Source organism: Mus caroli, chromosome 10 (assembly GCF_900094665.2).
Source record: "Mus caroli chromosome 10, CAROLI_EIJ_v1.1, whole genome shotgun sequence".
Classification (NCBI taxonomy): Eukaryota; Metazoa; Chordata; class Mammalia; order Rodentia; family Muridae; genus Mus; species Mus caroli.
In genome coordinates, this window is record NC_034579.1 from 102,966,594 (window position 1) to 102,982,752 (window position 16,159).

General features: G+C 37.2%; 1 protein-coding gene across 2 annotated transcripts in view; it reads right to left on the bottom strand.

The window, feature by feature from the left end:
* Window positions 1–16,159, bottom strand: part of Nav3 (neuron navigator 3) — a 737,122-nt gene that overhangs the window by 309,709 nt on the left and 411,254 nt on the right. The gene's annotated exons all lie outside the window — the stretch shown is intronic.

The following is a 16,159-nucleotide window of genomic DNA, read 5'->3' on the forward strand; positions in this document are numbered from 1 at the left end:
GTTGTTTCACCTTCACACTTAAAAAAAAAAAAAAAAAAAAAAAAAAAAAAAAAACAGGTCACTGTCCAAAACAAACAGCTGTTGGAAGAACTTTTAGCCCGGAAACAATTTCAGCAATGAAGCTGTTTGTCTAATTTCCAGCTATTTTTCACTCTTGACAGCCAGGAGCCACGGTGTTCATTCTGCTTCATCCCATGAAATCAGGCAAAACTGGAGAAACAGGACAGCCAGCTAAAGCAGCTGAAGCCTTCCGCAGACCTTGCCTGCTTATGTTACAAACTGCAGTAAACACAGGAAGCCAGGCATTAGATGCATGGTGATTTCTAAATGTAATGATGGTATTCCCATTCCCAGGACAGCAATGTCCCACACAGCAGTTATGGGACTAAGCACATTAGACGTTAGTGCAAGTAACCTCTGGAGTCACATGGAATGCACACACTTAGGGTCAATACTTTGTAAAAATGTGGCAGAATAGAGACTGGCAGCAATATATATATATATATATATATATATATATATATATATCAAGAGTAAATAAAAGAAGCTATTTTGCAGAAAACTCAATAACCTTCCTAAACTTGGGGCACGTGGGACAAAACCATTTTCAAAGTGGAGAGGTCAGCATCTTTAAATGTCCTCCCTGGGTTCCTTCCTTGGCTCACTAGACCACTCTTTATATATATATTAGAGTGGTATATATATATACCACTCTTTATATATATTATATAAATATCTAATAATATATATATATATTATTAGATATTTTCTTTATATACATTTCAAATGCTATCCTGAACATTCCCTATACTTTCCCTCCACCCTGCTCCCCTACCCACCCACTCCCACTTCTTGGCCCTGGCATTCCCATGTACTGAGGCATATAAAGTTTGTAATACCAAGGGGTCTCTCTTCCCAGTGATGGCCTAGTAGGCCATCTTCTGCTACATATGCAGCTAGAGACACGAGCTCCGTGGGGTACTGGTTAGTTCATATTGTTGTGCCACCTATAGGATTGCAGACCCCTTCAGCTCCTTGGATACTTTCTCTAGCTTCTCCTTTGGGGACCCTGTGTTCCATCTTATAGCTGACTGTGAGCATCCACTTCTGTATTTGCCAGGCACTGGCATAGCCTCGTACGAGACAGCTATACCAGGTTCTCTTCAGCAAAATCTCTTGAGATTCTTTCTTAATAAGAAACATCTATTTCCATATGTAATAATTTATCTCTGTTAGAATCCTTTGCTCTGGGACTAAAGAGTCTGGGCTCAGGAGCCTTCCGAATTTAGATAATCCTCAGTTTCTTAAGTCTAAGCAGGACTTTCCTAAACACTTCGGAATTTCTCTCTTACTAACCTCTATGCTTGTCTTACAACTCACAACTTTTTCTTCATCTCCTCTCTTTTTTGTGGTTGTTAGAATTTTCAGCTTGAGTGTCCGGTTGTTTCACCTTCACACTTAAAAAAAAAAAAAGTCTTCGAACTTTCTTCTGCATCTGCTTTTATTGGTGAGACTAAGTCAAAGCAGGAACCACAATTTCTCTGATAACAAAAAAAAATTTTGATTGAGATATACTGAGACATTAAACTGAATGTCATGAAGACAGAGAGAAAGAGAGAGAGAGAGAGATATTGAGAGAGATATATTGAGAGAGAGAGAAGAGAAGAGGTTTTGGCACCATTCAAATGAGAAGCAGTTTAAACAATAGCTTCCCAAGCTTTAGCTCCACCTAAAGTTTAACGTTTCCGAATCTCTCAATCTCTCAATACTGATCCAGTAAAAACCTCTCTATTGCAATCACATCAGATTCCATTCTGGCTAAATAGAAGCAAGGAGGAGTGCTAGTCAGGCATACATCTTTGTCCTGATATACAAAGTGTCCAGAGGAAACCTCCCATTAGTTAATAAAGCAGCATGTGTGTATTACAGTATTGGGATTTTACTAGGAGTTTCTACCAATAAGATGAACTTTATTTTGTATCTCTCCTGTTTCTACTGAACAACTCCTTTTGGGCAATTAAATTTACAGAAAACTTCATATGTGTATATTATACATACATATAATATACATACCCACAGCTTCTTTCTCCTCTCACCACTACCAAGCCCCCACCCCCTACAACTTAACACATTCACCTGTTTCTAGGGACTTGGGCTTCTTCGTTTGTTCCTTTCTTACTACTGAGTTTAATCAGGGACTGTGGTATTCATCAGCTGGTACTAAAGGCAATAACTTTTCTCTCCCAGAATCTTTCAACAGCCAAGAGTTGAACAGTGAGAGATGAGGCTTCCTTAGTTTATTCCTAATCCATGTCTAACCTTTGAGGCATCCATCATGTCAGGATAGGCAACTGAAGCTGTTATGATTTCATGGTAGCAATGTCTGCACTGTGCCTAAAAGATAGCTTCTTGCAACTGTTTCTCTCTCTCTTTCTCTGTCTCCCTGTCTGTCTCTGTCTCTGTCTCTGTCTTTGTCTCTGTCTCTGTCTCTCTCTCTCTCTCTCTGCCTCTCTCTTCTTCTCTTTGTCTCTCTCTGTCCCTCTCTCCCTCTCCCCCCCTGTACCCCACTCTTATATTCCCTTTCACACTGTACCCTTGGCCTTTGAACAGTGGTATGAATGTCATGCTTAGGCGTGATGCTTCAACTACCACTTATTCTTAGTATTTTGTTACACAAGTTTCTGCATTCACTGTCATTCACTGCTAAGAGAAACGTCTTTGGCTAAAACAGAGACTATCATTTATCTATAGATTTATCTTATGATCTCTCCAGCCTTGATTTTTTTTTTTTTTAGTGTAGGTACATACCAGGCATAAATTTCCTCCTGTTTAAGGCCCCGAATTCAATCAGAGAGCAGTTGGTTATCTCCATAACACTTATGCAGCTACTGTACTGGTAGACAGCTTGCCTGAGAAGTTAGTCTTGTATTTGTAGAGCCGACACCTGAGCTAGTTCTCTGATGCCCCTTTTCTCCCAGAATGTTACATTGCAACCTTAGCAACTAAGAAAGTTAGCCAGTATGGAGGACATTTCTAGCTTAGTTTGTTTCATTCTTCTGTGTGTGCAACCAAGATGTGAGATGCTTTCCAAGCAGTGGGACCTAGTTCTCATAGGCAACTACAAGCATAATAGCAAGAACCTGTTTTCTTTTGGTGTCTTTGGGGCCTCCCTAACCAACAATGTATATAGAGGTTCCTTGAATTTGGCATTGAGATTTTTGTCTAGGAACCTGCTGCTTCTAGGAGCAGCACTATCTAGCAATAAAGGGTTTGTCCCTTTAAACTAGACTCTTTAAATTATATTTTTGATTAATATACAAAGGACTACATTTTCATATGAGTTTTGAATTCCATCCTTTATTTGACTACTCTATTTGCAATGGCAAAAAATAGTGGAATGAATCTACATGTCAATCAATTAATGAACTGGTAGTGATATATATATATATATATATATATATATATATATATATGTGTGTGTGTGTGTGTGTGTGTGTGTGTTTGTGTGTGTGTATGTATATGTATATAATATGATATATATAGTAAAATGTGATATAAATATTTACTATATATCATATTATACACACACACATATATATACATATACAATGAAACTTTATTCATCTGTAAAGAAATGAAATTATGAAATTTATGAAATTTCAGGCAAATAAATAGAAGTAGAAAAATAACTGTGAGGTAAAACAGGGAGAAAAAATGAAAATCAAACCCTCACAAGCTGTGATCTAGCCATGAAATGAACTCTATGAGAAAGCACTTCAGAATTTCCAAAATATTCAACACACTGTAAATTCTGGAAACTAATATGTTACTGAGCTAAAGTTTGTTCATAATCCCATGATGATTTTAAAGTGATATAGAAAGAAATGTACTTTCTAAAATCCTCACATTGAAAGCAAGATGGCCCAACTAAAATAAAAATGCTTGTGGGGAAAATTATTCTAGGAATTATCACTCAAAAAATATATACAATTGTTACAGCAAATCACCAGCAAATGTAATATTGGTACCTTGGAAGATAATTTAGACCACCCAACAATGCAGAGTTGTGTAGAACTATTTAAAAAATAATTGAGTAGAAAAGCTGGCAAGACTTTAATTACAAAATGGTGGGGAAAATTCAGTGGGAAGGCAGACTCTGAGCCAATAGCTTTCCTTTGAAATATGAAAAGAGACTCACAAATATATAAAAGTTGAAAGGAAATAAAGGTAGAGGTGGCGTCGGGCAAGATTAAAACACGGGGGCTTTGGTTTGTGGTTCTTAGTCTTCTTTTATAAATAGCCTTGAAATGACTCCCAATTCCTGTTGAGCACAAAGCATTCAAGATAAGAGATTTGTTTTCCCACCAAAGATTCTCCTCTTGACCTAGAATAGATTATAGGAACAATACGGACGGCTTTATGTGGCTTCACAGAGCTATGGGATGTCTACATTTAGCCTTTGTAATTAACATATTTATCAATATACAATTATTTACATAGAACCTTGGAACTAGAACACACTGGCACTCTTAAGAATAATTAAAATGGAAAAATAAAGGTTTGTATATTTTTTTAAAAGTTATCTATTAGCCTTTTGCTTTAAAGGATCTTTGCCATACTAGACAATCACATTTCACTGTGACTAAAATGTGGAGTTGAAAAGTGTAGCCACTGTCAACTGACTCTATCCCACAACATCCACCACCAAAATTAACTTTTAGGAAATCTAGTGTGTGTCTGGACTTGTCATCTCACTCCAGCCTAAAGAATTCCATTACTCTAAGAACTAGAGGGGAAAAGTCACTTGGATCCAGTTGTATTGGAACATTCATGTAGTCTTATCACATGCAAGGTCCCAGCTACACATAATGGAAAGGATAGTTTCCACTACATTAGACCTTCTCTTCAAATACCCAAACATCAAGACGTTAATGAACTAAAGTGATATGTACTCAGATGGCACACTGCAAAGTTCAAGATGACTTTCCTGCAATTCAGTTCAACAACCCATCACCTGGATAGAATGCCTGCTAAAACTCTATCAGACTTGACCTAATCTTCCAGAGTGAGAGTTATAATGGTAATTAAAAAGTCTGATAATCATATTTTCTTTATAGAATTTAAGATGTATAGTTTACCAGATTTATCATTTGATAGCTGTGGAAATCTTTTCTTAAGCTTAACCTTTCATAATCAGATATCTATTGAATTACTTAGGAGATCTAAGAATTTGGAGGTAGGCAGATATCTATTTTATGAAATAAAAAAAAATGTGCTAAATAAAGCTTGTAGTGAGAAAGTGGAGAGATAAAACATATACATTTTTAGACCAGCACATGGAGTCCATATTCCCTAGATACCAGTATCATATCACAAGAATTAGTCTCTTGAGTTAGAGCAGTGGTTCTCAACCTTCCTAATGCTGCAACACTTCAACGCAGTTCCTCATGGTGTGGTGACCACTAACTAAAAAATTATCTTCCATGATACTTTATAGCTATAATTTTCCTACTGATATGAGTTGTAATGTAAATATCTGGGTTTTCTGATGGGCTTAGACAATCCTTGTGAAAGGGTTATTTGACACCACTCCCCCCAAATAGGTCATGACCAAAGGTTGAGAACCACTGAATTACCAGGTGGAGGTCAAGGGGCACAATACAACCAGGGTCATTGCCATTAGCTTTAAAACACTGAACACAAATGCCAAAGCATGAAATGTCTAGTGATATACACTCCTGCTCAGCTTCTCCCAGTCATATGTTGTGACAGGAAATGTGGCAGGGGCTACTGGCACACCTAAAGTCAACCTTGCCAGAAGGAAAGAATCCCACTGGGCTATACCTTAATGCCAATGGGCATTTTAAAGGACAAAATTTCATGACAAATTGCAAACCATCTACATTAGAAGAAATGGCACAGAGGGTGAAATACCCTATTTTAAATGTGTCATAAGGGACAAATTATGTTTGACTCAACATAGAATCACAATGCTAATTCAAACATGGTAATAAAATCCAATTGTTCTAATGAAATAATTCAGTGTGAGCAGCCCAATCAGCCAGATAAAGATTATGTCCCACCTCCTTGGAATTTCTCCCCAACCAGGCAGCAGCTGAAGCTGACACAAAAATCAGACATCTGAGGGGAAATGGAACACTGAAAAGCATTGAGCTTGTGTTATATTTGAAGACAGTGCAAACTAAGATACTCCTAAGTTATAGCTTTGAAGCAAGGGTAAGGAAGTTTTACTGACAGGCTAAAATCTAAGCCACAGGGATAAGAGACACAATAATAAAGTGCTTAACTGATTTTTTTGCAAATGAGCACAATGCCTGGGAGAACTAGAAACCGTCTACATGCGCTCTATGGCCATATATACTCTGCTACTGATCTAGTTAATTGATCAAATAAAACCCACCAAATTCAGAAGGCCCCTTAGCTATAAACAGTAATGAAAAGCAAATGTACTAAGGTTTGGAACCACATTGTATATGGATAATCCCAGGAGATGTGCCTTCTTCTTGCCAAGTCAAAAATACACACAGATGGAGCTGGGTCGGGTACTTTATTCAAACAAAATCACTTGGGTAATTTGACTGATAAATTCCAGTGCTCCAATAACACAGAAGACTTATATATAGAAATCACATTACTAGGAAAAACTAGTATCTTTGAAGAATTATATTTGAAAGAAGTGTGTGTGTATACATACACACACAAACACAATTACATAGTTATAAAAGCTGAAAAATATAAGTTGAATAATACTAAATTTGCTCTTGAGAAATGAGATGATGCATCATTAGATGTACAAAAGAATTCTCACTATTTTATGAAGGAACCTTTCTGATACTCGCTCATTGTCAATCTGTTTATTTTAAACTACTATACTCATCAAAATAGGCTAATACAAGACAGATAATGTGGCATATATTATAACTAATTTCAATGTAGAAAGAATTATGTACAATTGAAATACAAATATAAACTTTTAACGTAATGTGCAGTGCCTATTACTAAAAAAAGTCCAAATATCAAATATTTTAACTTTACTTGGAGATTTTATTTAATAACATCTGAAATGTACAATGAATAAATTATCATATAAGGAAAATTGGGCAGGAATATCTGTTATTTTATATTTGATTATTACTATTTTGACTAAATATTAAAGCTTTCATTTCTTTTAAATTATTACTGTTTATAGACATCATGAAGAAATATTTGCTGCTATTTGTCGTCTGGGTGGGATACTTGGAATATTTATATCATAGTTACCTTAATGCTAACTTTATACCTAGAGGAAAAATGATTATGAGCGAAATGAATACCAAAAATCTTATGAACGTCCCTAGTGACATCATAATACTTCCCAGAATATTTATACAGCCAATAACTCTCACTGCCCACTTTTCCAGCAGCAACCAGAAGCTTGAAATCAATCAATTCAAATCCCATTGATGCTTTTGTATACAATAGATAGATTGTTGATCTGTTTAAGGAAGAAGAGGTTAATTCACACTCTAAGTAAAGTGTGGTCAAATGCATTAGATTCGCTGAAATGGACTGAAATGTCCACTTTTGAATGAAATGTATCACTTTTGAAACTGTAACACATTACATATTAGCATAGAATTGCAGAAAGAAGTAACTGGGCTCTGCTTTAATATTCTTAATTTTTCATGAATTAAACTTGCTTTAACTTCAGTATATCTTATATTCTTTAAGTAAAATAAAAATTAAAAAAAAAAAACCTCAAGGATATTTCTGAGTTTTGCTGAATATATGTCTTCTCCCAAATAAGCAGGGTGAAATATCATGCTAAACATGGGACATAAGATGCTATCTTCTCCTCTCGTAATTCTCTGACAGAGTCAGATAGATCCCACCCCGGCTTCATGCACTGATTAACTGTGCTGTCTGAAGAGATAGGATAACTCGTCCAGGAGATCATTGAGAGTAAAAGATGCTAGCAAACACATATCCAATCCCCATGAGACACAGCCCCCTTTCCTTCCTCTGTGACAATAAAACAGGCAAACATGGCAACAAAAAAGCAAGACAAAAGAATCTCTGAGCAAATACAAATGGGAAGTTTCTCCACTCTAATGGAATGGGATGGCCCTGCTTTCAAAAGGCACTGCCCCACTTTCTAGGACGTGTTAAAACTGCTCATTAGAGAATATGTTATTTTCCACAAAACAATTAAAAATGATTGAAATCATTCATAGTAGAAAGGTTTGTTCCTATAGTTCTTTATAGAGGAATGCCATCTCTAATGTACATAGCCCTCATTCTCATGAAAGAAGGTGTGTGATGCTTTCCTAACAACGACACTAGGTCTGGGCCAATATGTGATTTGAGCTGTAGTCATGTTTCTTTTCTTTTTTTTAAATGTTAATTTTTAATAGACATTTTCTTCTTTTATATTTCTTTTTTTTAATTTTTATTAGATATTTTCTTAATTTACATTTCAAATGCTATCCCAAAAGTCCCCTATACCCTCCCCCTGCCCAGCTCCCCTACCCCCCCCCCTTGACTCCCACTTCTTGGCCCTGGTGTTCCCCTGTACTGGGGCATATAAAGTTTGCAAGACCAAGGGGCCTCTTTTCCAAACTTTGGTTAAAGGTCAAATGGCAAAGCTTTCTGACCAGGTAGTCATTCATTGTAAGATTCCTGGGTAGAATTCATCAAGACTCCATGCCTTCCAGTGTTTTCTACTCTTAAGTCTCATGTATGGAGTAATTTACACAGGTAAGTGGCTTATACTACAACTTGATTGAACACAAAAAGAATTGTGTACATTTTAAATACAAATACAAACCTTTAAATGAAGCATGCATACCTAGTGCTAAAAAAAAAGCCCAAATATCAAGTATTTTAACTTTATGGGGAGTTTTTAATTAAAGGCAACTATAATCTTCAATGGATATATCATATAAGAAAGAAACTATGGGCAAAGATATTTTTAAATGTATAGTTCATTGACACTATTTTGTTTAAATGATAAAACTTCCATCTCCTTAAAATTATTACTGCTTATATTCATCAAAGAAATCATTACTGCCATTTATTGTCTGGGTGTGATATTTGATATGAAAAGGCAGGCAGATTAGTAGAAGTTCAAGGCCAAACTGGGCTATAGAGTAAGACTTGTTCTCAAAAACACAACACAAAAACATTCAAACAACACAACAATCAAACAACACAACAGCAAACAGAAGGCAATCTTTGTCCTCTTCCTTTTGTTTATCTCCCTCCAAAAGAGTTTTTAATTCATGGGCGTTTTGGTCAATCTCAATGTCCCAGGTCAGTTCCAATGTCCCATGTCAGTTCTCCAAAGGTAATATCAGATTCTACAATTGCTAGGCTCTCCCTTCCTGATGTTGATAACTATATAAAGATACTCCTGGACAGCTGAGAGATGCTTAGGATTACATTCACCTCGCTGAACTCGCCTGCATGTGAAAACGAGACCCATGTAGAAACTTGTGTTGCTTTCTTTTCCTCAAGAGCTTGAATCTAACAACTGTTTTAAGAGTTCTCTTATTAAGTATTATGTTTCATGCATATAAGAAGGATATGGAGAGTATCATGTCACACAGTGATCAATAAGGTGCAGTGTCCACTTCATTGCACATCTGGGAGAGATCCTCCTATAAGGTTAGCATTTTCCTTGTGTTGAAAACAAGGGGATAGCATGGCCCTAAAGCATCACTAGAATTGCTTTCCAAAGCATCTTCATCAGCAAGAAGTGTTCCCAAGGAAACTGTGATGAATGAAAAACGAAACTTGATGCTGAGCAAAGTCAGCAGTTTCTCCTCTTGGAATCTACTCCCAAGTGTTTGATTTAAACAAGGCATCTCTGGCAAGGAACAGGGCTTTCTCCTCTGTCATGGAATATTCCAGGAACTTGTAAAATTACGAGTGGCTCTTAAGGAGGCTGTGGGAGTTACAGGCAAACAAAATGAGCTGCACCATTGAGATCAGATTTAAGCTGACTTGCTCTTTCTTGTTCTCTCATTCAAATTTTACTACTAGCTACCACTTCTTCCTCAGCTGCTGAGCTCCAAGAACTCCTCCATTAAGGAATCACTAAAGCATATACAGGAAATTAGGATGATGGGTCTGTAATAAAGAATTGATCCTGAATACAGGAAGATGATATAAATTGCATAAAGAATTGAAGAAACAGATTTAAAAGGCAGAGCAGGTGAAATACTTATCTATGTAGACACAACCAGTCTAGTTGGTCAACAAAGAACAATTTTAAAAGTCAATACATATATAACGTTTTACGTCCTTTAAATGTTTCTTTGTAAGTTTATGCCTCTATAGTTTCAAAATCTGAATGTGTAGAGACCTCAGTTGGAAAATTAAGTTCTAAAACAGCATTACTTGCATCCAAAGGCCCCCTATTTACTCAGTTTCCTATGGAGTATGGTACCTCACATTCCTTTCCTCTTCTGGCCAAGGAAAGAGAAACAGCAGGGGAGGAAGAAAGATGTGTGAGGTTCAACAGGACAAAACAACGTATCCACAAGTAGCGATTGATCCTACATGGTACAGTGTTATAGATGTGTGTACAATCTACAAACAGGCACTGAGCAATATTGATGTCAGTAAGAACGTATCAGTAGCCTTCCTGGTGGCTTCAATTACCCTTTTCGCTTACATTAGATTCAGAAATTCAGGGTGATATGATATAAGTAATTCAAAGGGAGGAGAGGAGGGAGTGGGGAATTACCATAGCTAGAGAGGCTACCATAAACAGTAGCTCAGCATCACCATGTAACACCTGAAAACCATGACCTTGTATTGTATCCACATCAAATCAGGTGGACAAGTCTTTGCTTCTCTAAAACTGCACGCACTTTCTCACCGAGCAAAGCTGAAATCTTATGTATGCAACATGTACATGGTGACATCTAATACTGAGAGTGTAGAATATACTAGAAAACACATCAAGAATACAATCTATTAAAAATTATGACCTAGGTTTCTACATGATCTGCTGTAGGATTTTAAACATTCTTTCTCATCCTCTTCAAATGAATAACAGGGTTATCTTCCCATCATCATGTTTGCAATTACAATGAATTTCCACTAATTCATTCATAATTATTCTTATTATGCCTTTCCCTAACTTTGAAATTCTATCTCATATTTTCCAATATCCTGTTCTTAACTGCATGTTCTTGAAAATCATTTGATATATGATACATTTTTACATAAAACATACTGTGTTTCAATGTATTGCCTGCTTGTGACTTATATGAAGTTTCTAAACACTATAGAATATTAATAGACATTTATCCTGTTTACTTAGACATTAGGTTATTGTTTTACTGAAATGTGTCGAAGTTGCTGAGGGCTACAACCAAGGTCTCATTTTGATAGGTCATACTTGGCAATCTTAAAAATTACTCTGGAATTTTTTAGAGATGATGCAGAGATGAGATGTAAGGGTAAAGGGATTTGATGAGTTATGACATCTCTGTAAGCCATGACCACACTATAAATTAGGACTAAGATATTTTGATATAAAGTGATAATTATATCAGAGTATGGTATAACTTTTAAAAGCTGCAACTTACTGGAGACCATAATTTGGAGAGCCACTCGTTAGCTGAAGCAGGAATTTCAATGCATTATATTCAAAATATTTAACCATTGTAAAGACATTGGGCTCCCCAAACCTTTAAAAGAAAATGCTCAATATTTACGACATATTCTTAAATATACATATGTTGTTATTCTAGTAAAGGAAAACAATCACACAATAACAGCAGTGTCTTCACAGGGCAAGATAGTCAAGTTTCACCACTCCAGAGTTTTAATAAAAGCACATCTCTATCCATGTAAGTATTTTCCTGCCCCAGAAATATGTTCATTTGCTTCAATATGCACAATGCAACTAAGTTTAATCCCATCAATAAAAACCCATGCAGAGCTAAACAGCAGTTGTAACTAAAACACACTATTTACTTTTTTTTTTTAACATTTTTTATTCATCTTAAAATCTTGACTTGGAAATAACTAGGAATGTCTGACCGGTGAATACAACCAGCAGTGAATCATGGATCCTTTATATCATTACAGCCAACCTACTGCCATTCTTGGCTAGTCAAGACTATTCCCCTCAGACTGAGTTCAAGGACCCTCCCTGGCACTGCTAATTTAAGTGGTAGCAAATTCGGAGTATCTTGTGGAAATGGAGAAAACTCTCTTCCTTTCCTGAAATGGGAGAGTCACACTTTAGCACACCATAAGTCTCCCAACTTCAATGATATGGGGAAATCAATGATGGGGAAAGCCTAAAATATTCTGGACTTGCTTTAAAATTGTCCAACCAGTTTATTACTTCCTGGTCGTTGGTTTTTAATCACAGGTGAGTCTCACTAATGAGCAATTTCAGACTGCTCAATGAGAAAAATGGGCCTCTGTTCCCGAGGACGCAGTTCGAGTAGACACGATGCTCTTCTGCAGTCCCTTCTGCAGTCCCTTCTGAGTCCCTTCTGAGGCTCTTCTGAGGCCCTGGTATTTTTCCTTCCTCCCTTCTCTAATTGCTTCTGCTTACCATATATCGCTTGTTTTCCTTGGCTATAAATCAGCCCTTCCCTTTGAATCCTACGTCATGTTTTCTTGGTGTAGTTTTTCAAATAGAGATCTTCACCACCCTGGTGTTTCTTTATTTATTTTTCTTTAATTTGCATGGTGGAGACTTTGGTTAGAGTGAGGTTCAGTGATAGACCATAGCAGAAAAAGCAACTTTGGAGACAAAACTTCCCAGTAGACTCTTGCAAAATTTGCCGCAGGGCAGGAAAAGCTTGGGCATGTTTGGATGCTCTTCCAGCACCAGTCTGCATCACACACAAACAGCCACGAGGCTTCTTTCTTGACCTGTGACCCATCTCCTGAAATATGTATTACTATTTCATCTGATGACGTTTGTAGGGTATCAGAACAGTGGTTCTGTAATAGTCTTGCACCCCAGCCCTGTTCAAACCCTGGGAATCCCTCGAAACTCAAAGAACTGGAATCTACCACCTCTAGGGTTGCTACCTTAGCACCTCCTAGGTTCCAAACTAGTCCCTAATACTGCTTTTGCAGAGTCATGAAGCCATGTTGTTGCAATGAGAATAAGAAGAACACAAAATTATTTCTGATACTAATTCAGATATATTTATATTATACTCAAGAAAAAATGCCATGGACCTAGTGAGAACAATGAAGTTTTACTATGTCATTGTGATGGTTTGTATATCCTTGGACCAGGGAGTGGCATCATCTGAAGGTGTGGCCTTGTTGGAATAGGTGTGACCTGGTTGGAATCGGTGTGTCACTGTGGGTGTGGGTATAAGATCCTCACCCTAGTTGCCTGGAAGTCAGTCTTCCACTAGCAGCCTTTGGATGAAGACATAGAACTCTCAGCTCCTCCTGCGCCATGTCTGCCTGGATACTGCCATGCTCCCACCTTGATGATAATGGACTGAACCTCTGAACCTGTAAACCAGCCCCAATTTAATGTTGTTTTTTTATAAGACTTGCCTTGGTCATGGTGTCTGCTCACAGCAGTAAAACCCTAACTAAGACAGTCATCTTTGCTGGAATAATAACAGATCAACTCTTTGAGGGCTATTAACAATAGGAAGCAGTCCAGTCAGGCCATGTAGTTACAGACCAGTCCTATACATTGTTTCCTTTCAAAACATCCCTGAAACAAACATTTTCTCTAAGTTCTTTATGTCAGTGAGATCTGTGTTCTTCAGGGCTATTTTCAGTGAACATATTTAATAGTTGAGATATTTTCTTCAAATCTAATAAAGGAGAATACACAGATATACACAAAAATTTTAGGAGAAGATAAATCAGTAACATCGAGTAATGTCTGATTGGAGTGCCTGTAACTAATGGTGTCTTTCTTCACCATGGTCCAATGTAAAAGTAATTCCTTTTAACCTTATGTAATTGTCATCTCAGAGGCTTACTGCTGCATAAACTTAGCCATGCTAGCTCTTTCTGAACTCTGGCTGGCTGGTTCAATCCAGCTCTTCTGGCTCAAAATTCCTTTCCAATCTGACTGACTCAAACTTGCTTCTCTTGGATTCTCATTGAATTGCTCTACTTGAGGAAAATGCCTCTGACTGCAGGAACTGATCTGCTCTGAACTGAACTAAAATGAACGCAACTGCACTCAACTGACCTGCTCCAAACTGACCTCCACTACCCTGCCTGAGCTCAACTGAACTGCAGTCATTGAACTGCCTTTCCTTCCTGACTACCTCTGCACTGCTCGCTCACTCTCTCTCTCTCTCTCTCTCTCTCTCTCTATATATATATATATATATATACACATATACATACATATATATACATACATACATTTATACATATATATACACATATATACACACATATATATACATACATGTATACATATATATACATGTATATATACACATATATATGTGTATATATATATATATATGTATATACACACACACACACACACTTTTATTGGATATTTTCTTTATTTACATTTAAAATGTCATCCCCTTTCCTGGTTTGCCCCCTGGAAACCCCCTATCCCATCCCTCCTGCTTCCATGAGGTTGTCCCCCACCCACCCACCCACCTACTCCCACCTCCCTGCCCTGGCATTCCCCTACACTGGGGCATGGAGCCTTCACAGGACCAAGAGCCTCTCTTCCCACCAATGTCCAGACAAGGCCATCCTCTGCTACAATTAGTTTCTCTTTTTTGTTCTGTTCTCCTGAGAGTTGGACATATGCTATCTCTGACTCATTCTGTCAAATCTTTTCCTGATTTGTCATTGTGTCTGCCACTCAATTAGATGTCACTTTCAAACATGGGATTAAATGGATGCACCAAGGGCACATCTGTATTCCAGCCAAAATGATTAAAGATGTGTCTTTACAGCCAGATCACACAGCCATAAGAGATCTTTGGATGTGATCTATGTGATCCCTTAGACATGTTGCTCCATTAAAATTCCTCTACAGTCCAAGATAAATTCCTAGTTTTTTATTCCCTTTACAGATCATATTCCTGGAAAGGAATATGTTGTTGAGGGAGTTGTAACCCAAAGCTAACACTCACTACTTTAAATATTTACAATGCATTCCCTATTGATATAACCATTCATAAAACAAACAATTAGAATTCCACTGTTTAGTAGAAAATTTTAAGGTAAGAATGAGCCTCTTTTTAAAACTGTAGAAGAATATACAATTATATAATTAAACAAGGTGAGGTTTAAAATGGAGATCTGTATTTAGTTAACAAAATAATCTTGACTACATAAATAAATATAGAATTGGGGGTAGAACTGATGAAGGAATTCTTCCTTTGAAATATACCTATCATATATTTCTTAAATATTAATGCATATTATTTTTCTAATAAATTCATAAACATTAAGAAAGCATGCCACGCACACTCCAGTGAAGTCTGCTTGACAGGCTGAGAAGCCTGGGAGCACTCATGAGGCATAGAGTTTCCAAAGGAACTCACCTCCTGGAGCTTTAGCGTTCTCATTAACCTGTATACTCACACTCTATCCCCGTGTTAGTCTAGTGTATGGATCCACGTGCTCTCTTTCAGCATTATTTTATTGTAAGTGTCTTTTAAGATTGAATTCTGACATAGCTAAAGCCTCCCACCAGTGTTCCAAAGTGCCAGAAGCCGAAGAGCTTGGAATCCAGTAGGAATGCAGTAAGGAAGTTACCTATTCAGTAACTAATTAAGCACTATAAAAGACAGAGCCAGCAGCTCAGGGATGGTCTGCAGAGTGTTTACTAGGGACAGCAGCCAGCCTCACCAAAACAAAAGAATACACAATTAGCCTAACTAATAGGTGGGTTTACCATGAAAGAGGTAGGGAATCCCACTGAGATAGAAATCTTCAGTACAGGCTACAATGCATTTTAGAAGCAAGTTGGTGAATTCTTCTGACAAATGGAGATTCTCCACAGATACTTAAAAGTTACACTCATATAAGAAATTATCAGGGCCTAGGAAATAGGGGGTTGTGGTACTGCAGTATTCATGAGAAAGTCTGCTAGAGCAGAACCCCTGGTGGTGGGCTTAACAATAGACTAGCTTTCCACCTGGCTCCCTTCCTTCTTTCAATG